The following is a 24,141-nucleotide window of genomic DNA, read 5'->3' as shown; positions in this document are numbered from 1 at the left end:
CAGGAGGCTGGCTGCAGAGCATGTGAGGCTGTGCATATGGTCCCCCAGCCTGTGTGTCCCCTAGGAACAAGGCTGATGGATTCGAGCAATTGCTTCTTTCTTTTCACAGTGGAGATGCATGGTGGGGCCATGGGCCTTCTGCTCCTGGGGCTGTGGAATCCAGGAGGAGGGAGAAACTGTCAAGCCGGATTGCAAGGGTGTGGCCGAAAGCTCTTAATGTGCTCTCTCATAAACGACCTGCTTCAAACATTTTTTTTCCTTTTTGTGTGGTCAGTGGTAGTACTACTGATACTTTGGTGCATATACTGTACTTCTGTTACCAAACTGGAAATAATCAAAACAAGTTATAGAGAAAGATTTTAAGATGACTCCATCCGAGATACATTTTTATACCAATGACAATCCCAGTCAAATCAATTTCAGATGCGGTGAAAATTTGTCTCAATATTTCATTAAATTAAAGTCTCTGCAATCTGGTTTAACACGTGACCTTTTCATCCCCACCCACTCCAAGGTCGTAGGTGCAAAATATGCTTTAATAAGGATCTTTGCTTTGTGACATTGGCCAGCTGCTAGTTAGCTAGTTATTTTTATTTGTAAGTATCCATTAATCCACAAAACAATAACCTACTCTATCTAACCATATGGCCTCTCCCATCCCATTTCCCCTGCCTCTCTCCACCTTTTGTGAAATCATCCTGAAGCCCATGTTCATTATTCCCTTGTTCTCTTTATATCATATAACACATCTATATTTTTGAAATATGTATTTATATTGACTGTTTTAACTTTATATATTGAAAGAATATATTGCTGTATGTAAGTTTTTATGACTTACTTTCCACTAAATGTTATATTTCTAAGTCATCCATACTGTTGCATGTTTCCATATTCCATTTGTTTTGATACCTGCTTGATATTTTTTTGTGTGAATATTTGACTTACTGTTTTCTTAGTGATCACTATTCAAAAAAATCTCTTCCAGAAATCTTTTTTCCAGTTTTCATTAATCATGACATATAAATGCCAAACAGAGCTTCTGATTAATATGAGATAACTAGTGTCATAGTGAATTAATAACAAAAATACTTAATATTTAAACATTTTAGTCTGTTGTTTGAAATAATAAAAATATCTCTTGACCTACTTCCCCCCAACTACCACTCTGTAGACTCATTAGGATTTGAAGACCCAAACTTGAAATCTCTACTGTAAGAACTCTTAGGAAAAATTTCAGATCTACTTTATAAAAAATGCCCTCCCTACCTGTCCTCATCTTTATGCCTAACCTTCAAAATCAACATCAAAGCTTTTTCCACCACTTCAGTGAAAGCTCTTCCACAGCATCTTAAATCTTGAATATGATAAATGTGAAAAACATGCCAAGAATCTGCAGGGATTTGGCCTCCATTCTGAAATCTCAACATTCCCAAATGTCTCTGAGCCTCATAAGCCCAAAGAACAAATGAAGTCATATTAACACTGCTATCTGAATCTTGCCAATCTAGGCCCTCACCTGGTTCACACAGGAATTCCAGTTCCTTGCTGAGTACTATATCTCTCCTTGGCCAATATTTCTAGGAGTCCCTAAGAGCTGTCTTACCCGCATCCAAAAAACTCAGTTTTGGCTGATACCCACAATTTCTCCGTAGACCCAAACCATCCTAAATACCACCTCAGTAAATCCCTCCCCCATTCCAATGATCAGTCCCCCTTACTATCTTCCAATGCTTTTCCTTCAACCCACTCCCAGCCCTTAAAAAGCTGGTTGTCTTTTGTTTCCACAGAGTGGAGTTCCACTCTCTCTTCCCTGCTGCAGCAGCCCCTGAATGAAATCATCCTTGCTTGTTCAACATTGTCTGGTGTAGTTTTTTCTTTGATGATTAATGGTGCTATGACTGGGAAGAGATCTAAATATCCACTGGACCCCAGAGCTCTCAACCGAACTGACTCAGGTGCAACTCAGACCTACTGTCCTCTGCCTGCTTGAAGGCCTGGGGCCTGGTGAGCCTCTATTCCTGATCTGGTGCTCTGGATGGACCACCGCTGAAGCAAGGTAAGAACTTGACCTTGATTCTTCGAGAGTGCTCTTTTCACATATTGAGATCTCACTGAGTGGGGATTCACTCTCTTGACTCTTTTGGTTTGCCCTTCTTTAGGTTTGAACAAGAAGCTTCCTGGACAGAAGTCTTCTTGGCTCTTTCCTCTGAGTGGGACTGTTCCTGGCTCAATTTGTGTGGCCTTTGTTCTCTGTCTTGTTTTTTGAGATCGCATTTAAATTTTGATCTCCCTCTTTTGTTGAGAACTTTGGTCTTTGTTTTGGCACTCTCCTTCACTATGGGAGATTCCTAATCTTCTGGCATTTTGCCTCTGAAGACCCCTGCTGATTACATGCTTTGCTGCTACTGGTGCTGACTCTGTTCAAGTGTTTCTCCCTGGCATAATTTCACTAAGGATTCCTCCGAACTCCAATGGCCTCTTTGGGAAACTTGAGATCTCCTCAAACTTGTTCCTTTAAGATCTCTCCCTTTCTCACTTGCCTCCTCCTTCCTTCTTTTTACCATGTATTACCTTCTCTTTAGCTCCTTTGATCCTTTCCCTTCCCACTCCAGCCCCTCAACTCCCTATGGTAATTGGAACTTCAACACCTTTCTCCCTGATGGGGGCTCTCCCAGGGTTCAGGGACCCTAAAGCACCACTGTGGCTGAAAAATTTAATTGGAGATAAACACAAGGACTTTGAGACACCCAGATGGCTGCTTGGTATCTATCTCCTCAGTCTCCTGTCCAAAATTTAGTCTACAGTTTCCATAAGATCACAAAGCAATGCAAAGAAAAATCTTAAAAGTCTCCTATGCAAATGTTGATGGGGAGCTTTAGATTGAGCCTCAGATTGAGCAAACGTCCTTAACTTGTCCCAGCTGCCAGGATCACAATCCTATTAAAAAATATAAAATGGGGCATAGACAAAAAGTCAGCTCTTATACATAAACTAGTATTCTACATAAACTAGTATATTTACTGTATTTTTATGTTTATGTCTGACTTACAGCTGAAATTTTTAGAATGAAAGCTATACATTTTCTATATGTGCCTGTGTGTAAGTGCGGGTATACACGTGTGTATGTGTGTTATATATGTATGATATTTTCTTACCTCCAGATGGTAACACCAGATCAGTTTATAAAATTCCTTAAAGTAGCTCTATTCAATTTGCCTTAGAGATAAATAAGCCCTTATATAAATTAAATACTTCTAAACTTGCAGGAATTAAAGAAACTGAATTTGTAGTATTAAAAAAGAATATTCTTATAAAAACTAGTCACATGATTAAAAATTTTAGTTCACATAATTTAGGTAAATCTTTGGAAAATGAGACTATATTGTAGGTATAATGAAAGCAGCTATGTCTTCTGAGTTATCAGTGGCAGGCACAAAGCAAACATATATATTTATTCTATGTTCTTATTAAAATTATACAGTTTTACTGATTAAGTAAGCTATCATTACATCTACTAGATATGTAAGATGAATTAAAATGTAAGTTTGTATTTAACCAAATTGAATCATCATTCTAACAAACTTTTTTCAACAATAATTGTATTTTGTAGGATACAAGCTTAAAGACAGATTCCAAGATCTTTTGATAAAGTTAAACCTAAGGCTTATGCTAAGTCATGTATGCAAGGTATGCAGGATGTGTTTTTGTTAATATAAAAGATTGGTCTATCTAAAGTAAAATGATTGCTTGTTGCAGAATGGAAAAGAGTAAAGGATAAGATATAATTTTAATGGGCATGGACATGAAAAGTTATAAAAGATTTATGGAGAAGGAATTTTATTCTTTACGGTCAAAGCTGGATAAGAATTAATGGATTTATTTATTTATTATTTTAGTATCAAATAATATACTGAGGCAAAACTAAAATTTTTTTCTCTTTTAAAATAAAATATTCTTGATTATTGATCTGTTCTTATATATATATATGTATATATATTCTTTATTATTATTATTTTTAGGAGGTCCTGGGGATTGAACTGGGACCTCAAAATACGTGAAGCAGTCACTCAATCACTGTGCTACACCCACTCCTCAATCTGTTCTTAATATGAGGCCAAATGGTTTTCTTTACCTTCTGAGTACTCTGCCTAGATGGTAGAGATTCTTTGTCTTCTCAGAATAATTTCCTGCGTTTTATGTTGACTTTATCATGTCCTTAATTAAGAGGACCAAATTTTCTCACTTTTAAAATTACTAAGGTTTTTACAAAAATGTTATCCTATATTATTTTAAAATCTTTTATTCTCACTTTGGTTAAATAGAGAACCAATTATTGTTTCATAGTGACCTATGATCCTACTTAACAAGTTTTCAAACCTCCTGACAAATTTTGACATTTTGCCTTCCCAGAATAAAATCCTTTTTTTTAAAGATTTATTTATTTTATTTCTCTCCCCTTCCCTGCCCCACCCCAGTTGTCTCTTCTCTGTGTCTATTTGTTGCATGTTCTTCTTTGTCTGCTTTTATTGTCAGCGGCACGGGAATCTGTGTTTCTTTTTGTTGTGTCATCTTGTGTCAGCTCTCTGTGTGTGTGGTGCCATTCCTGGGCAGGCTGCACTTTCTTTCCCGCTGGGCGACTCTCCTTACCGGGTGCACTCCTTCCACGTGGGGCTCCCCTATGTGGGGACACCCCTGCGTGGCAGGCTACTCCTTGCGCACATCAGCACTACACGAGGGCCAGCTCCACACAGGTCAAGGAGGCCCGGGGTTTGAACTGGGGACCTCCCATGTGGTAGGCGGATGCCCTATCTGTTGGGCCAAGCCCACTTCCTGAATAAAATCCTAAATGATATTTTCTTGATCTTAAATTGTCTTTGGGATTTTCCAGAGGGATCCTGGAAAATTAGAAAAGATTTGTTTTTTCACCTGATGAAGAAATAGGTGCTAAAAATAATTAAGTTTATGGGCTATGTTATGAATTAATGGGAAATGTTGTCAATTTCCCTTGGCCTTACATTGGTTAAATTTTTATGGATGCTATTAATATAAACAATTTGGAAATTGTATAAAATTCCTAGAAATATGTCAATGTCCTCACTGTCCATGAGATGTCCTGGTTGTTGCCAGTCATAATTTCAGTTAAACTTTTAAAATGTTACATGCCACAAAAACAATCAAATTTCCTCATCAGTTGAATTATTTTATAATGAATGCTCACCAGATCAATCACTAGAGTAATAAGTTAACTCTAGCCACTTTAATATTTTATCATCCCAAAATAGGTTTCTTTTCTAATACTCCTTACTTTCTAATACTTTCTTTTCTAATACTTCCTTAAAGTTGCTGGCAATCAGTTATTGGCCAGAGAGTTTCCTCTTTAACATAAAGGGGACTGTCTCAAAGGCACATGACAAAGACAGTGCCAGGAGAACCTGGGACTTCTAATGACATTACTTAAATAACTTGGAGACCATACTGTAATAAAGCACTAACAAATATAATTGTAATTACTGAGTCATTATTTCCTGACATATTGTTTTGTAGCCAGAAGCAAATATCTGTAACTGTTGTAACTCACTAAACTCTAACCCAGATGTGTTGTTTCTTTAATGCTGATGCTATGTTTCATAACTACATAATCTTTACCCTGTAACTAAACATTAAGTAACAAGATAACTTGTGACTGTCCCCACTTGCAGTCCCCTTACCTTGTTTTGCAACCCCGAAATTGGATGCCCTTGCAGGTAGCTCCTTATCGATTAATGCGAGTCAGCCCAGAACTGAATTCCCCAAATTCCTAAGCCATCTCACTAGACCAAGCCAGTTCTAATCAGACTTGGCCTACCTGACATGTGTAGTAGCTTATGTATGTGTGACTCTCTGCACATACTCAGTAATTAGACTATCTCTGACCTCTTCATCTCATCATTCTAAACCTGCCTGTCTTTGTTTGAATGTTATTCAAACACTGAAAGTTTCTCCAGTTGGGGGAGACAGATTTGAGGGCTGCTGTCCTGTCTCAGCAAGGCTAGCCTTTGCTGAATAAACTTTTTCTCTTCTCAAAAATCCAGTGACACTTAACTGACTCTGGTGCACATCAGGCAAGGACTCACTTTTGATCCACAAAACCACTGGACTGAATCAAAATTTCCAGAACTCTTGTGGAAAGCTGGTAGGTTCATAAGAGTGTTAACACAAGATTGAGCAGAACAGGACACAATGACCTGATAAAAGATATGTATGAGTTTTGTTTGAAATATTACTGATCCTTTAATGTTCCATTTCCTGGATAAAAGGAATCCCTTTCAGTTTTACCTTGAGCTATCCATAATTCATAACAATTTAGTAGAATATACTTCTGCAAACAATAATGAAACATTTATCTTTTTCTCCCTGCCTGATCTCTCCAGAATTTAGAAACTCTTGCATGGCCTTATTCTCAAGATAAAATTATTTGCATAGGTCATTTAAGAATCTGCCCTCCTTGTTAACAAGATATAATTGGAAACATTGGTTATATAACCCAAATTTTTAAGGAACTGAAACACTTTTAAGGAACTAAGATTGACTTTATGGAGCCAATGTTTACAATGCCCTTTTGGAAAAACCGACCTGGTACTTGACTTACAGGGTTCCCAGCCTTTCAGATGAGATAAAGGTTACTTCCGGGCAGGCGCAGGAACCATAAGATTTTTTAGGACCTTAAGGAGAGAGGACTTCACTCGAATTTGTAGGTACAGCAAGTAAAATCTGGTGGTGAGTTCTCAGCCACCTCTTCCTAGCCTGGAGAGGCTTTAAAAGGTCAATCTGAGATTCCTTTATAAAAACTTCCAGCAAAGAAAACTTAAAAAAAAAAAAAGACTCTTTGCTAAATTACTGTTTTGCTGCACCTATACAAGTAATCAGGCCAAATTTAATACAACCAGCCCTATTTTACAATCAAGACTGATCTTTCTTTGGGATTATCTTTGATTAAATTTCTGTAGAGAGGAATTTTGTGTTTCAGTAGAAAACTATAGCACACTCCTGTGAGTTACAACATTCTGCTCCTATACACTGTGTTTGAGCTATTTTGCACACCCTTTGTAAACGGCAGGAAACTGCACGGTTTTGTTACCTACCTGTAATTGTACCTACCTGTAAATTGTACCGGATCCTGTCATCTTGCACCTATTATCAACCTGTACCTATTTGTGATTCTTGTCGTTTCCTTCAATATCTAACTACAACTCTCCAAACAAATGTTTCCATTTTCCCTCCCACTTTCCTGACTCATCCTCAGAAAACTAAAACCCGCCTGCCCAAATCCTTCCCGACACTCTAGGATGTCTTGTGGCTGGCCCTTCCCCGGGACCTGAAGGAGTGGGCTGGATGGGTCAAAGCACCAGTGCCTGCGGCAGACTGCGCCTCAGCTAGGTTTCCCGCTGGACACGCCACTTCTGGGTCACTAAAGAAGCGCGGGTGTGGGTGTAAAATTGATTAATTAATAAAATAAATATATATATATTTATAATAAGGAATGGTATTTTTAAAAGTGCTGGAGTCATATGTGCCGTCGTGTGAGAAATAGCCAGGACTGGGGAAAACACCACCAGCAGCATCTGTCTTAGCTTCAAGAAATCCGAGGAGCAGAGCCACATGGGGGAACCATTTTCATCCACCAGCCTTGTAGGCTCTAACTCAACCTTTCATTCGAATAGTTCGCTCTTTCCTTGCCTGACTCCACCTCTCCACAAATGGTTCAACTTGTCCTCCACCGACAAAAAACAAACAAACATAGAAACAAGAACCAACCAAGTTTTTCAGTGAGAAACTCGATGTTTTTCTTGATCAAGAGGGGGCATTGACCAAGGCCCGGTCGGGTCTCCTCCTCTCCTGAGCCGCCCTCCGCCTCCTCTCGCACCTCTCCGGCTCCCTCCCCCGCGGACTACCAGGAAAGGAATCCCAGCTGTGCGGCTGCGGAGAAAAACAACTCGGACTGCAGGAAAACAAGAGGAAGAAAGACGACTTCAGACTCTGATTGTTCTAAATCTAACCCCCCACCCCCGCCCCGACTTCCTCTCTTCCTCTCACCCGGATGCCCAGGCGCCTGAGAGTCTTCTAAACGGATAATTCTTTTTCTCCCTCTTCCTCTCTCGCAGCCTTATTACCGCAAAGATAAACATCCCAAGCCTAGTGATCCTAGCGGCAACCTCAGTAAATCCCTCACCCACCCCAGCGATCAGCCCCCCTTGCTGTCTTCCAGAGCTCGTCCTGCACCCCACTCCCAGCCCTGGAGGAGCTGGCCGTCCTTTGCTTCCGAGGAGCCGAATTCCGCTCTCTTCTCTGGGGCAGGAGCCCCTGAACGAAGTCATCCTTGCCTGTTGAACAGTGTCTGGGGCAGTTGCTTTTTTCTTTGACAAAGGATATGGATAAATATATAGATTTAGTTACAGATATGGATTTAAAGATCCATCAAACTGTTCAGAGTGGTTATTTCCCGTTGAAAATGATCAATTGTTCTTTTCTTTTTTTGCTTGTGTAATCCAAAATTCAGCCTTCTCTCTTCAAAGATTTGCTTCCTTTAGTGTTGCCGTTGACAACAATTTGGGGAAATAGACTATCCCCCTTCCTAACAGTAGAAGAGTAATTACTAAAGCCACTTTGGCAATCACTAACATTTTAAATATGCATCCCTTTAGCCCTTTGATTCTGTGTTGTTGATATTAACAAAAAGCTTGGTTCTATATAAATCATATCTGGAAATTGGTTAAATGTGGTACATCTACACAATACCGACAAAGACCAGTGTATAAGTATATATCTATATTGTCCAAAAGAACCAAACAAAAGAGGTAAGGCATTGGAATAGGTGACAAATCAATAAACATCAATTATATTCCTACCTGCCAGTTGCAAATTTTAGGAAATTCAATTGTTTTTTTTTTAAAGATAATATTTAGAACAATAATAAAGAACATTCATTTGTAGAAGTTGACATAATTGGAAAGAATTCTCAACAAAATTGAAATAAAATAAATTAGAAAAAACTTGAATTTATGTAGAAAAATATCCTGATTCTTACCTGAGATAGTCATAACAATTTTATATGTGTAATCCAACTAGAAGAGAAAATAATGTTTCAAGAGGAAATAAACATATAGTCAGAGAAATTCTGTGCTATTCAAGCAAACCTCCCAAGGTTCTTGACTGGGAAGAGAGTACCCAAAGTTGCAGACACAATTCTTGCACTCATTGGAAAGAAAATCTCTATTATACTGTAAAAAAGAGTTCTCTTTGTAAATTAGTCCATCTCAAATTTTATTCCACACAACCTGGTCATTTCTCCATGGAAAGATAAAGCCAAGTCTCAAATTACCAATATGAATTAGTACACATTAATTATGCCTCAAGCATTATACCAAGTATATCACATACAAAATTGCAGTAAATTCTAACGCAAAAAAATTCTGAGAAACAGATATTACAATCCTTGCTTTACAAATGAGAGACTGTGGCTCAGGGAGGTTAAATAGCTTATCAAAGATCAGATGCAAATGAGAGCGGATCCAAAACCAGTTCTGACCAACTCTGAAGCTTGTGTTCTAAATTGCCCAAATACATTGACTTCTAGTTACAAGAATGGCACTAGAATTCAGAGAGATAGAATAATGCTATGCAATTTAATAAACAGCTAGCTTAAGCAAGTGCAAATGATGGGATTCTTCCATCATGACCCTCTAATCCCTCCCACTAAACAGTGTTCCAGTTCTGTCATTGTCTTGGTTGTGCATTGTTCATCGATGCTATTTTTCTCCTCTCAATGATCATTCCATGAACAATTTGCATCAAAATGGCATTTCCCTTATGTCAGGACTTTTAATGAAAACTGAAAAGAAAAAAAAACAACAACTCAATTTGCTCTGTTTGTAATTGCTCAAAGTACAGAATCTTTATCAAACCTATTTAAGGAAGTTTGCTTTCCTGTGATGTCAAATGTTGCATGCAATAATATGTGTCTCTCTGTTCAAAGGAATCAGTCTATCTGCAATTTAAACTATTCTTCATGAAATCTGTCAGTGCTAAGAAACTTTTTCTAAATTCATATCTTTCTTTTAATCTTGTTACCTACTTTTATTTGTGTTTTATCCATTCATATAGTCTTTCATTTATTCAACAATTATTAAAATTTTCCATCAGCGCCTGAGTTCAAAACCAGAGATTCTGGCTCTAGAAGCCCTCCTTTTAACCAATTTGTTTTGCTGCTTCAATTAAAAATATGGTAAAGTAGTAAACAATTTCATCTGTGTTAGGCTCATTGTAGACTTTTTCCCCCATTTTTTTTTAGAGAAGTTGTAGGTTTACAGCAAAACTATGCAGAAAGTACAGAGTTCCCATATACCACTCTATTATTAATAGCTTGCATTAGTGTGGTACATTTATTATAATTCATGAAAGAACCTGAAAGAACTATTAACTATAGTCCATCATTTAAAATGGGGTTCACTATTTGTGATGCACAGTTTTATATTTTTTCTTTTTTATTCTAATAACAAACAACCAAATTTCCCTTTTTAAATGATATTCAAATATATAATTCAGGCTGTTAATTACATTTACAATATTATGAATTACATTCACCGCCATCCATTGCCAAACTTTACTATCAACTCAAATAGAAATTCTACAATTTAAGCATTACCTCCCCATTCACTACCCCCACCCCATCCCATGGTAAACTATATTCTGAATTCTGACTCTGTGAGTTTCATTATCAGTGAGATCATACAATATTTATCCTTTTGTGCCTAGCTTATTTCACACAACATGACCTTTTCAAGGTTCATCCATGTTGTCATTCCTTTTTATGGCTGAATAATATTCCATAGTAAGTATATACGACATTTTATTGATCCATATACCAAAAATATTTGAAAGCAGAGGTTCACAATTGCCAAAAAGATGGAAGCAGCCCAAGTATCCATCAACTGATGAAAAAATAAGAGATTAAAAAAAAAAAACTCTTTCTATTTAATGGAATAGAGTCTCCAAATTGTTTGAACATATAGAGACAGATAAATGATATAGATGAATAAATATAAATAAACACATATAGATTAGACAGATGATAGATGATAGATAGATAGATAGATAGATAGATAGATAGATAGATAGATAGATGATAGAGATGTAGATAGATGACATCTCTCTGCACAGAAGTCATGGTCTCTAAGATCCTCCTCTGTTGCAGTATAAAACATTCCCCTGGCTTGTGGCAGCCCTCTTCCACTGTTTAATTATTCAACACACACGATTTGAAAAGTACAAAGGCGTCAGCATCACCCTTGCAAGCTCAGTAGAGTCAATGATTTACATGACTCAAATGGCAAAGCTCAGTGTCACCCAGGAGTTCTCATGATCTGAGCTGGTAGTGGGCATACAGGTGAAAGGCATCAGCCAGTAAGCTCAAAGGAGACATCCTCTCCCATTGCTCAAAGACTCTTCGTTTATTCCTTAAACCACTGACAAACATCAAGTGACTTCCACTGAAGAAAAAGGAAATGAAAGCAGATTCCCTTTAATCATAAATTCTGGTGAGGCAAGTAAAAGAATAACTGAAATTGTTAGCCTCTGTCACCTCATATTACATTGAACTTAAAGCTCTGGAAACAATACATCTTAAGAAAAGAAGCTAGAATGTTCATTAATGACTGATGTTCATCAGTGGAAGCATTTTATGGACATCTCTGATTTTACACCAGCCATCATTCATGACTTTATGAAAATAACACAATGAGGTTTCACAAACCTTGAAAATAACTCAAGCCTAAATATTTTTGAAGGTTTTCCAATTTTATGCTTTTCTCCTTGGTGTCAGGAGCTTAGACAGCAGAAGGAAAAGTATATAGCTAAATGCAGTCTGATTTGAGGTTTTTAATCTTAGACAAACGAATTCAACTAGTCAGCTAATTCACTGAGAAAAAACTTGAGTTCCTTCTTAAAGAGGAAATACAAATGTTTATTACATTTCTTGTTTCCACATTACTAGGTTCAAAACACAATAAAGGGAAGAAAGAATCCAGGTGGAGTCTATATCAGTGCTTAAATTTTGCCCCAAATGTCTTTTTCTTTGGGAATCCAGGAAGGACAAAACTTTCCATACAGCAAGCGGAGTGGGGCCTGTCACTAGGTGCCTGGTGTGGGAAACCCATCTGGAAGAGTGGTCACAAACGATTGAAGCAGTTTCTCTATTGACTAAGAGAGAGAAGTCTCAGAGAAGAAAGACAGGGGTGGAGTAGTGTCATTCCTCAGGCGTGTCATTATCCAGGGGTGCTGACCAGTGGGGCAAACAGCAACAAGGACAGTAGCCTCTGCAAAGGAGAGAATCCACAAAGAACAGATCTTGCCAACAAGAGATGCAGTCGCTGGAGGGACTTCTCAGGGCACAGAATAATTCTGAACATATGGGGGACCTCCCTTCCAGAATTCCTTATCTAGGTCCTCAAACTGAAGGCAAAGAGAAGACATTGTGATCGTAACTGGAAGCAGTCAGGAGGAGTCTAAGGAATATTTTGGAGAAGACACGAGAGGAAATCGTGCTTCCAGCTAGTCTAGGAAGGGCATTTGAGACCTCAAGTTTTGGCACATTACTATAATTTCTTTCTTTACATTCTACTTACTTATTTTATCCAAGGTATAAAACTCTGTCTTTCCTTCTGTAGGTATTGGTTCAAATCTCACTTCAGTTCTGTAAGTCTTTGCTGCACTGCCTGAGACTTGTACATGATTTACACGGACAATAAAGGGATCCTTGATTCTCTCCTCTCTGGGACATTTCCCTCACTTTCTGGTAGCTGCAGGTAACCAGGCTCCTTTGCTTAGTTCCTCTGGCCAGAGAGACCGCGGGCTTTCTATCAGAGTTTTAGCCGCCTATAATGTGCCCCTCAATACTGCAACCTACCCTCAGATAAAAGCCTCATAAAGGGGAAATTTACCCCTGTGCTAGTTGCTTCTTTAAATTTCAACTCCCCTCTAGTCTTTCTGCCCTTGCTTGCTCTTCAGAATCCGCAGGTAGCTGATTTCTGTATTTTATCCAGCATACATAATTGTTATCAGCTGGAAAGCTTGCCTGTAGGGCATTTTCACTGTGATACTAGAAGTGGGATTCCCACTTTCCTACAAATTGACACATTTGTGCTCACTGGTTGTTGAGGTCCAGCTCCTTCCATATGTAGGCACATATATATGCATATGTCTTTTAAATACTCGGGCTACAACTAGATTAAGTATTCACTCAATATATATGGACATTTTTCTTGTTTTTAAATAACCTTCTAAAACATGAACTTAATAGCTTTGTAATACTCCATCATATAGATGTACCCTAACTAAACATTCACCCATTTTTTTGGATATTTTGTTTCTATTTTTATAAAAGCTTTGAGATGAAACCTTTGTTAGCCTCTCTGATTATCTCCTTACAAGGGCTCTTTATCGAGAAACATTTTACATTTATTGTTCCAGAAACATTGTATGAAGATTTCAAGACTGGGTAGTATGAATTTTTTTATTTTTACCAAAAAGATATCAGAAGTTTTAATTTGTTTAAATTTTAATATATTTGGTTATTAATGAATTTGAATATAAATTGATATGTTTTGGTAAGTTTTTTGTTTTTTTCACCAATAGTCAGTTTAAAATAAGATTTTTGCCCATTTTCAAAAAATTGCAGTACTCTTTTTTCTTCTTATTGAATTAAGTGAGTTCTTTAGAGCTAAGGATGCCAATTCTTAATCTATCAAGAATAACATAGATATTGTGTGGTCATTTGCCTTTCACTTCTGTTTATGGTGTCTTTAACATGCCAAATGTATTCAACAGATTATGAGGACACATTATTTACTAAGATACCCTTCCTAGCCACGGGTTAGGGAACATCAGGACTTCTGCTACAACTTCTCCAAACTTCTCTAAACATGAAACCACAACTTGATCTGAGTCTGAGAAAGAGAGGAAATTCCCAGGAGTGACGTGGAGGGCAACCCACTTCTCCACTTTTATGCTCAGAAAAAAGTGCCTTGATGGTCAAGGCCACTGAAAATTAAATGTCAGAGAGAGATGATTAAAGACTGGAATTGCTAATAACAAAGGGCCTAACAGCAAAGAACCATTTCAGAATCATGGATTACAGATTACTGCTCAGAGAACCATGATCCATGGGTCACTCACTCTAGAGAACAGCTTTATTTTTCCAAAAGTGTGCATGACAGAATATAGATAGAAATACTCACTTTGTGTGATGCACCTACATGGGAAATACTCTTAAATTCAATGAAAAGCAGTGCCTCCTTAATAAATAGACATTCCCATTAGAATTATAGCAATGTAATAACTTCTCACAGGTCCCTTTGATATCTTGGTTTCCTCCTCCTACTGTCCTTTTTTGGGGGAACTAAGTGGTATTTATGTACTGTTCTCTCCCAGACAATGGTAAATCTGTCTTTCTCCCTTCTTGGGATTGAAGGAAGTTGAATGGATCTATCTGCACAAACTACTCTTAAAATGAATCTCTCTCCTCTTCCTTATCAATGGACAATTGATTCTGCCTCAACAACTACGGTTTCTTTAGCTCTTCAGCTGAGATAGGGTTGCTTTGCATAAAGTGTGAGGGTATGAAAAAAATAAAGACAAAAAAAAAAAGAACAAATGGAAGTCGGCACAAAAGGAGGAAGTAGTGGTTTTTGGGTTACTGAGAAATTTCCCAGAGGTTTACACATTGAAAAGATAGAAAATACACATATTTGTGCTAGCCTCTGGTTTTCCCTCTGTGGCAAGGTTAGGCAAAAGAAAAAAATCTGTGACTTCTTTCTTCATGATCTCCAGGTAAGGTCGACACCCTGGCCAGTGCACTGAAGACTCATAAATGTCTAAGGCCCTCTCTCTAATAGCTGTAAGAATATGATCTCCTCAGCCCTTGGCCAAAGACCTGTCTCTACTACAGTCTCTTGCTTGTGCTTCTGGGTGAACTGTGCCAAACCTAAAAGTTAAGCCTATCTGTTGAAGAGCCCCAATGATGGAGGGAGGGAAGTACTCCAATTGGAAGGGCAGATTTGACAGGTGGCTATTGATGGAATGATGTCTGTGACATAAATCTCCTTGGGGTACAGCAGTTGGCTGGCTCCAGGGAGAAGGACCCTGAAAACAAATACACACATTTAGGAACTCTTACAAATAAATCCATGGTCTATATCAGTCAGAAGGAGAGACAACTATAGAGATGTCAACCCACTGCAATACAGGTGTCAGCTTCACCAGCAAGAGCACATTTCATACAGGCTCTAATGGACATCCGTTCCCTACAACCAGAGGGTCTCAATCCATGGCCAACACAAGGAGTTGTTCTATTCTTAGCACTCTTCTCTTGTTTTTACATAATGGATGAACCCTGCTCCTCCCAGCCAGGGACTGCTATACCACTGGTGGGAGCTGGATGTTGTAAAACATAGCCACTAAAGTTAGGCTGTCTCCAGTGAATGTTTACATAAGCTCAGGACAATAGGAGAAGGATTGTACCCACAGTACCCTTATCCAAAAAGGGATTGTGTTTTATCTCACAGGCCCGCACCCTTGCTTCTGAGCATAGGACATATCTGTGGGTCCCAGGGAAAGGTGTCAGGCCATTCTTAGACTGTCCCCTACCACAGTGTATGTCCAGAGCTAAGTAATATCACTTTTATCATATCTGTTTTTGATATTTGACTCTACCATTTAGTTATAGTTTCCTTTCATTAATCCAATTTTTCAGATTGAACAAGTTCCTCAAATATTTCCTCACACAAACTCTTTTTCTCACTCAGTGCCTGAAAAAAACAAAAGTTCCAAGGGTAATACAGAAAAAAGAAGAAACTTGCCCTCCACATAGGTTTAAATCCACTGGAAATGGGAATAGTTTTTTTTATTCTTAAAATACTTAAAATATCTTAAAAAGATAAGACTTTTTTGGTAGCAGGGCATAGGAACAGCTCTGTGCCCTCCAAAGGAAATGGGACTTTAATTTAAAGATAAAGGGACGACTTTTAGATTACATGGGCAGAAAGGTCAGGGACAAACTGGAAATGGCAAGTTGGACACCCCCAGGAACTTCAGCATTACCCTGTCCCTGAAATCAGACAGAACTCCTCCACCTAACATCTGTGTCCTTGGACAAGCTATTCAACCTGTTTAATGCCTCAGTTTTCCCACCTGCAAAATGAGAATAATGAGAAAAGTTTCTGTGAAGGTTAAATGAGTTAACACATGTAAAGAGGTTGGAGCTATGTCTGGAATGGACTAATGACTCCAACGTTAACTTTAGCTGGGGTTGTTTCACTCTATCTGCCCATGCATCTCAGTTCCTATTTTGTTTCTTCCATAGAATTTCCCACTGTCTGAAATGACCTTGTTTAATTAATTTTTATTTGCATAACATAGAGCTTCTCAGGTAGTATGCAGGCTTTTCCACAGCCCAGAGAGGAAGGGGGCTGTGTGTTCTGCTGTGTCTCCTATCTGCTGAAGCTGCGGATTCTCAGCTCTTTCGCACCCCCGCCCTCTGAACACCTCTGCTCTGAAAGCTGTAATTGCCTCTCATCCCCTACTGGATTAACCTGGAGCTCTGATTCTCCTCCACAGTGCTTCCCCTGCCTCTGTGGGAATAAACGCTACCCTGGGGTAATCCTAGCGCACGGGCTCCTCTCCCCTCAGCTTCAACGTCTGCATCCACAGTCAGGATTTATTGCCTCCCATTCTGATTTTTGAAGTATTTTCCATGCTCTAGTATTCATATTCTTTCTATCAAAATATAAATGGGGAAGCAAATGTGGCTCAATTGACTGGGCTCCGGTCTACCATGTGGGAGGCCCTGGGTTCACGTGCCAGGGCCTCCTTGTGAAGGCAAGCTGGTCTGCACCCGTGGAGAGCTGATGGCCCGCACCCACGGAGAGCTGGTGCAGCAAGATGACGCAACAAAGGGAGACAAGCAGACACAGAAGAACTCACAGCAAATGGACACAGGGAGCACACAGCAAGCAAGCAGCAGGGCGGGGGGGGGGGGAGATAAATAAAATAAATCTTTCAAAAAATGTGTGTGTGTGTGTATATATATATATATATATATATATATATAAATGGGTGGGAGCAAATGTGGTTCAAGCAATTGGGCACCTGCCTCCCATGTGGGAGGTCCTGGGTTTGGTTCCTGGTGCCTCCTAAAGAAGACAAACAAACAATGAGCAGACAATGAGCAGGCATTGAGCAAAAACAATGACCAGACAACAAGCAAAAGAACAATTAGACAATGAGTGAAAAAAAAACATGAGCAGACAACAAGTAAAAACAAAACGAGCAGGAAGCAGATATGGTTCAAGCAGTTGAACACCTGCTTCCCACATTGGAGGTCCCAGGTTCAGTTCCCTGTGCCTCCAAAAGAAAAACAGACAAAGAGCAAACAACAAGCAGGCAATGAGCAAAAACAATGAGCAGACAATGAGCACAAAATAAAGAGCAAGCAACGAGCAAAAAACGAGCAAAAGCATGAATTTCTCAGAGGGAAATTAAAAACAAAAAGCATTAAATGGATAAATCAGAGGTTTAGTTCAAATGAGAACATCTTTTGAACCAGTACTTGCAAATAAACTCTTTTCTGGAATGTCAGTTTCACTCTCAATATACAAAATATGCTAAACCATGGTCGGTTAGCTTCCATTTAAACACACACCCATACAAAACAGACAAGCTTGACCTTATGTCTCTCCCAAATATGACTCTATTTCTCTCCTTCCCGTCATAGCAAAGTTTGTTCAAAATGGTCTGTAGTTACTGTTTGCTCTTCTCTCCTCATCTCACTGTCACTTGTCCTCTGTCCCACCACTCCATTGAGTGTCCCTCCAATCAGGGAAATCACTGGCCTGCAGTTGTGAAATTTAATGGTCACTTTTCTATCCTCATCTTCCCCAATTTTAGAGCATTCCCTGCCATGGGCCTCCCCTTCCTTGATGCCCACTGTTCCCTTGGCATCTGTCCACATGGCTTCCTTCCTATCCCACTGACTGCTCCTTCTCATCTGCCTTGCAGACTTTCCCCCATCTCTAAATGAGATTTATCTTCTCTTTTCCTCCACGCCCTCTCCCTAGGAGCCCTCTTACAGCACTGGGGCTATATGCCACCAATTCTCAGATTTAAACACTAGCCCTCGCTTCCTCACTTGATTCAAAACCCAAACTGCCCCGTTCAGATGACAACGGGACACATAGAACTTTATGTGATTCAAATAAACTCTTAGGCACCTTTCATTCCCCAATTCCCCAGTGTCCTCTGCCTCAGACCATGCTACTACCATCTGCATTTGCACAAATAAAAAACCTGAAATCATTCTTTTTTTTTTTTTTTTAGGAGTTAATGGGGATTGAACCCAGGACCTCACACATGCGAACCAGGTACTCAACCACTTGAGCTACATCTGCTTCCCCTGAAATCATTTTTGATTCCTCTTTCACTCACCACTGCCATTTCCCATAGCCAATTAATTTTTAAAGATTCAGTTCTTCTTCCAAATTTTGTAATAAATCTGATTTTTTTCTCCATCTTCCCTGCTACCCTCCAGATTCAAAGCAACAATTGCCTCTTGTATGGACTCCTGCAATGGCCTCCCAGGTTTCTACTTTCCTTGCTGTCCCATCAATTCATTCTCCACAGTCTGAGTAATCTTTTAAAAGCATAAATCAGGTGCTGTTACTCATCTGAAGGGTGTGAGAAATCCTAATGTCTTCTCATGGTGCCTAGAATAACATCTCAGTTCCTTACCTCAGTTTACATGGCATATTCTGATCTGACCTCTCTCCCCGCTCTGACCTCACCTTGCACCAGCTGACCTGAGCTTCTCTCTGTTCATTCAACAGACAATGATACTGCCTTGGCCCCTTGCACACACTTTTCTCTCTCCCTGGATTTCTGCTGCACTGGATGTTCACACAACTGGCTTCTTATATTCAGGTCTCACATCCAAGTTTCCTCCACATTGAGGATTTCCCTTACCACCCAATCTAAAAGAGTTTTATTTCCTTCATAGTACTTACCACTGTCTGAAATATTCAGCATCCTATGGTCTCGCTTTCTGTGTCTCCACCACTAGAATTAAAGCTTCGTTTGAGCAGGGATCTTCTCTATTTTGTTCACCACTGTACACCTGTGCTTAGAGGAGTGTTTAACACAATAGGTGCTCAATAAATGTTTATTGGATGAATGAACTCGTTTTTTGACAACACAAGAATTATTGGTTATATGAACTGGAGTCTTACCTGAATATTTTGTAGCCTAAATACTAGATCATAAGGTAAACCACCAAAAACAATATTTACATAAAATTACAAAGGAAAAGGAGAAAGGATGAAAAGTATATACACAGGGAAACAGATGTGGCTCAACCAATTGGGCTCCCATCTACCATATAGGAGGTCCAGGGTTCGATGACCAGGGCCTCCTGGTGAGGGTAAGCTGGCCCATGCCGAGTGCAGGTCCATGCTGGAATGCTGCTCCATGCAGGAATACCCCCCGCATAGGAATGCCACCCAGTGTGGGAAAGCTGCCTCATGCAGGAGTGCTGTCCAATGCTGAGAGCTGGCACAGCAAGATGATTTAAAAAGAGACACACCTGAGCCTCAACAGACTCCAGCACCTACAATATGATTTATTGGACTTATCACACTCAGCTAAGATGGAGTTGAAGAAGGACAACCACCACACCATGGAGCCTAGAGTGATTACAACTGAAAGTGGGAGGATTGCATCCAACATCCATGTGGAATCTGAGCCTCCTCTTGACATAGAGGTGCAATGGACACAACCAATCCAATGTCCACATAGAAGAGGTGGCATTGGATTGGGAAAAGTGGACATGGTGGCTGATGGGTATGGGGAAAGGCAGGAAGAGATGAGAGGTGGAGGCGTCTTTGGGACATGGAGCTGCCCTGGATGGTGCTTCAGAGGCAATCACCGGACATTGTAAATCCTCACAGGGCCCACTGGATGGAATGGAGGAGAGTATGGGCCATGATGTGGACCATTGACTATGAGGTGCAGAGGTGACCAAAGATGTACTTACCAAATCCAATGGATGTGTCATGATGATGGGAACAAGTGTTGCTGGGGGGGGGGGGAGAGGTGGGGTGGGGGGGGGGTGGGGTTGAATGGGACCTCACATATATATTTTTAATGTAATATTATTACAAAATCAATTAAAAAAATGTAAAAAAAAAATAAAAGAAATTTCAGGAAAAAAATAAATAAATAAAAAGAGACACAGAGGAGAGAAAATAAGAAGACATGGCAGAACGGGGAGTAGAGGTGGCACAAGAGAGTCATCACCTCTCTCCCTCTCTGGAAATCCCAAGATCGATTTCTGGAGGTGTCTAATGAGAATACAAGAAGACACAGAAGAACACACAGTGAATGGACACAGAGAGCAGACAATGGGGGGAATGGGGGTGGGGTGGGAAATACATACACACACACACATTAATGACAGTTAAAAAATGCATAGATACCAGAATTATCATTTCTGTAACTGATCAAGAGGCCATAGTTGACATTTATGGATTCCTTCTTCCATTACACATTCCATATTTCCTTTTTCCTTCCATCAGCACCTCAGTTGGTCAGAGGTATTTATCTTGTGAGGTAACCCCGAAGGGTCTGAATCCTCAGTGATCCTCCCTTTATTGGGTTGCTATAGGTTTTCACTAACTTTTACTACTGGACATGGAAATACTAAAAGGAATCCCCAATCCTCCTGATCAAAATCTTGTTCTTCCCAAGTTCCAGACCATCCAGCTAAGTGGCAGTGTTTGCCCATTAGCCACTGTAGATTCATACCTCTGGCCATCTCTAAGTTCAGCCTCTTAGTAAATGACCAAATGTAATACTTGAAGCTCTGCTCCCTGGGAGGAATTTCTTAAACACTTTCTTTCAGGAACAATCCTAACTGAGGTTGTAAGGTTGCAAGAGTCCATTTCCAGTAGAAGCTTGCATACTGTGAAAAAACATCTGTAAAGCAAGTCCTAGCCTTTTTCCTTCAGTTAAGAGGTTATAAGGAATTCCACATGAGGCCATAGGTGTGAAGTGAGGCAAAGGAGGGAATGCAGCACAAGTGAGTGTCAAAGTCTGAGCCACCTGTTCATACAATTTACTTATGCCTGCTTCAGTCCACTCTTCTTTTATATTATTTCCTCTTGATGATAGAATGCCATGGTACACACACAAGTTACAGTTTTTTAAGTCAGATTATACCCAGCTCATAAGGAGAAATTCATATTACGTGGTCACTTGATGTCCCATGGTTAGGGATTAAATTTCCAGTAGGGCATAGTAGTAAAACAGATGCTCTTTCTCAAAGTAAGAACATTTATCTCTAGAAGATGGTATCATTTTCCCCCAAAATCCCAGAAGCCTATGCTATAATTCTCTTATAGTCTATCAGAAGCCCCATATAACATCCACATTTGCTACAGACTCTTGAAGTAATATCAGTTCTGCTGGACATAACTCGCAAGTGTTAGAGCAGTTTGAATGGCAACTTGGACTTATTGCAAAGTCTTTTCTTGCCCTGGACCTCACTCAAAACAGTCTTATGGAAAGCTCAGTAAATGGGTAAGAACAGCACTCTTAAATGAGGTATATATTGCCTCCCAAATCCAAAGAGGCCCATTATATATTGTGCCTCTTTTTTAGCGATTGGGGGTGCAAGGTACAGCAATTTGCTTTAACTTTGGAGGAGATGCCCTGAAATGATGATAATAAAATTATCTAACTCATAGCGATTTTATGAGGATCAAATGAGATATTTGTCCCAACACATGGCATTTAGTAAGTGCTTAATAAGTATTAGCTATGATGAGATAATGATGATGGTAGTGATGGTGGTGGTATTATATTTACTCTTTCCAGAGTTCCAAAAACCTTGCGGAGCTTCAACCTGTGTCAGTCTGAACCTTAAGATCATTTATTCCCAACAGGACTCTGATTGTTGTAAATATTGGCAGCCAACCAAAATGCAAGTGCATCCAACCAATTATTCACTCAAGTGTTCTAATTTCTGTTCTGTTCTATGCTTGTCAATCCCCAACCACTTCCCATTGCTGACTTCCTTCCCAAATATTTGCACTCTCTCTCAAATAAAGTTCTCTACACTATCAAACTTCTCTTCCTGTCCTTATATAAAACCTTGTTCTCCTCTGAGACCTCAACTTCCTTTGAAACTCTCAAGTGGAGATTTGTCAGTCTCATGTGTTATAGTGCAGAGAGATGGTGATAGTTTTCTAGTTTCTATTTCAGGCATAAGACTACTACTGTTCTATTTTCATGTGAAAAACTCTGTTCCTTTGAGGATATTACAATCCAGTTATACCTCTATCTACCTGTTATGCGGTCTCATCCTTTCACTCATTGAAGGCTCTGAAACCTGATTCAAAGATTTCCTCTCTACACTAATGTCAGTCATCCTGGGTCACTTCATCCATGTGAATGACCCACAACACACCTTTGCCTCAAAGCTGTTTCGTTTTGATGTCAACTCCAATTCCCAACACCAGTTAACTTTAGCTAGTAGCTTCCAAGGCTGTCACCCAAAAAACACTTTTTTGTCTCTGAACTCTTTTTTTTTTAAAGACTTATTTTTTTTTATTTTTCCCCTTCCCCTTCTCCTGCCTTGCTGTTTTAGCTGTCTGTGTTGTCTTCTTTTCTTATTTTCTCTCCTCTAGTATTCATCAGGATTTGATCCTACAGACCCCTGATTTTGGAGATAGGTTCCCTGTCAATTGCACCGCCTCAGTTCCTGGTTTCTGCTGTGCTTCACCTTGACTCTCCTCTTGTCTCTTTTTTGATGCATCAGCATCTTGCTGTGTGACTCACTTGCGTGGGCACTGGCTCACCACACAGGAACTCATGCGAGCACTGGCTTGCCGCATAGGCATGCTTTCTCTTCTTCTTTTTCACCAGGAGGCCCCAGGAATCAAACCAGGGTCCTCCCATATGGTATATGGAAGCTCTATCACCTGAACTATATCTGCTTCCCACCTCTGAATTCTGAACACCATTTTCCCACTTTCAGAATACAACCTATGAACTCCTCTGTCCACTTAATCCCTTATTCTCACTATACTTTTACCCTTCACAAAACTTACAATTCCTTTACCCTACACTTTTCCAAGTATGTCACATTCTTTTGATCTCATCAATTCTTGAAACCATCTATCAATAGAACACATGAGGCTTCACCTCAGTCATTCTGAATAGGAAAATGCCTGTAGTTTTCACAGATACCATGGAGGATAAGAGAAAATCTAATGTCAGTTACATTTCAGCATTGCTTGGCAAATATTTTGCTTCTTCCTGTCTGACTTCCTCTTAAGCTTCCCACAGCAACTATTCCAAACTCTTACCATTGTTCCTCAATTCCCCCTTTTCAACCCTCAAATTTCTATTTCAACTAATAATCCTGCCTTCTGCATGAAAGAAAAAAATCAGAAATGACTTAAATGTTTGACACTTCATCTAATCCATCAAATCATTTAAATTCTAACTTTAAAAATGCTTTCTGAATGTAGTTCTCAAAAAAATGATGGCTGGGAAATGACATTAAGGCAATATTCAATTTTTATATAGATCATGACTTAGTTGAAAAAGAAGCTTTTATAATAAAAATTAGAAATTTCTGTATAAAAATTTACACAGCTAAATTAAAATGAAGTTCGCATTAAGATAACATTTGCAGTCAATAAGGTAAAATTTGAAATATGATGGAAAGAATTCATATAAATTGGCAAGAAAAAACTCAAAATGTGATTGATCAAAATGTTATTGCATAAAGGTCATGATTATATAACACATTTCTCTTCAGCTGCTGCTCATTTCACCAAAAACTGACAAAAGCCATTGCTTACCCCTAAATCTAGCAGAATGCCTGCCTGGCATATAGTTGGCACTCAATAAATATTTCTTGTATCAATCAGTAAGCATGGAGGTGCAAATCAGTCATTAAATTTTCAACAACAACCCAAAAAGGCTGAACACTAAATACTTAGTATGGGGAGACTGGGTGAGACAAGCGCAGTCATAAATTGCTGCTGGCAGCAG

General features: G+C 39.3%; 1 protein-coding gene across 1 annotated transcript in view; it reads left to right on the top strand.

Annotated features, from left to right (window-relative positions):
• LOC101431133 (Fc receptor-like protein 3) overlaps positions 1 to 24,141 on the top strand; it is a 118,107-nt gene that overhangs the window by 80,483 nt on the left and 13,483 nt on the right.

This window comes from Dasypus novemcinctus, chromosome 13 (genome assembly GCF_030445035.2).
Source record: "Dasypus novemcinctus isolate mDasNov1 chromosome 13, mDasNov1.1.hap2, whole genome shotgun sequence".
Taxonomy (NCBI): domain Eukaryota; kingdom Metazoa; phylum Chordata; class Mammalia; order Cingulata; family Dasypodidae; genus Dasypus; species Dasypus novemcinctus.
The sequence above is the reverse complement of the archived record's forward strand: the minus strand, read 5'-3'. Positions and strand labels throughout refer to the sequence as shown.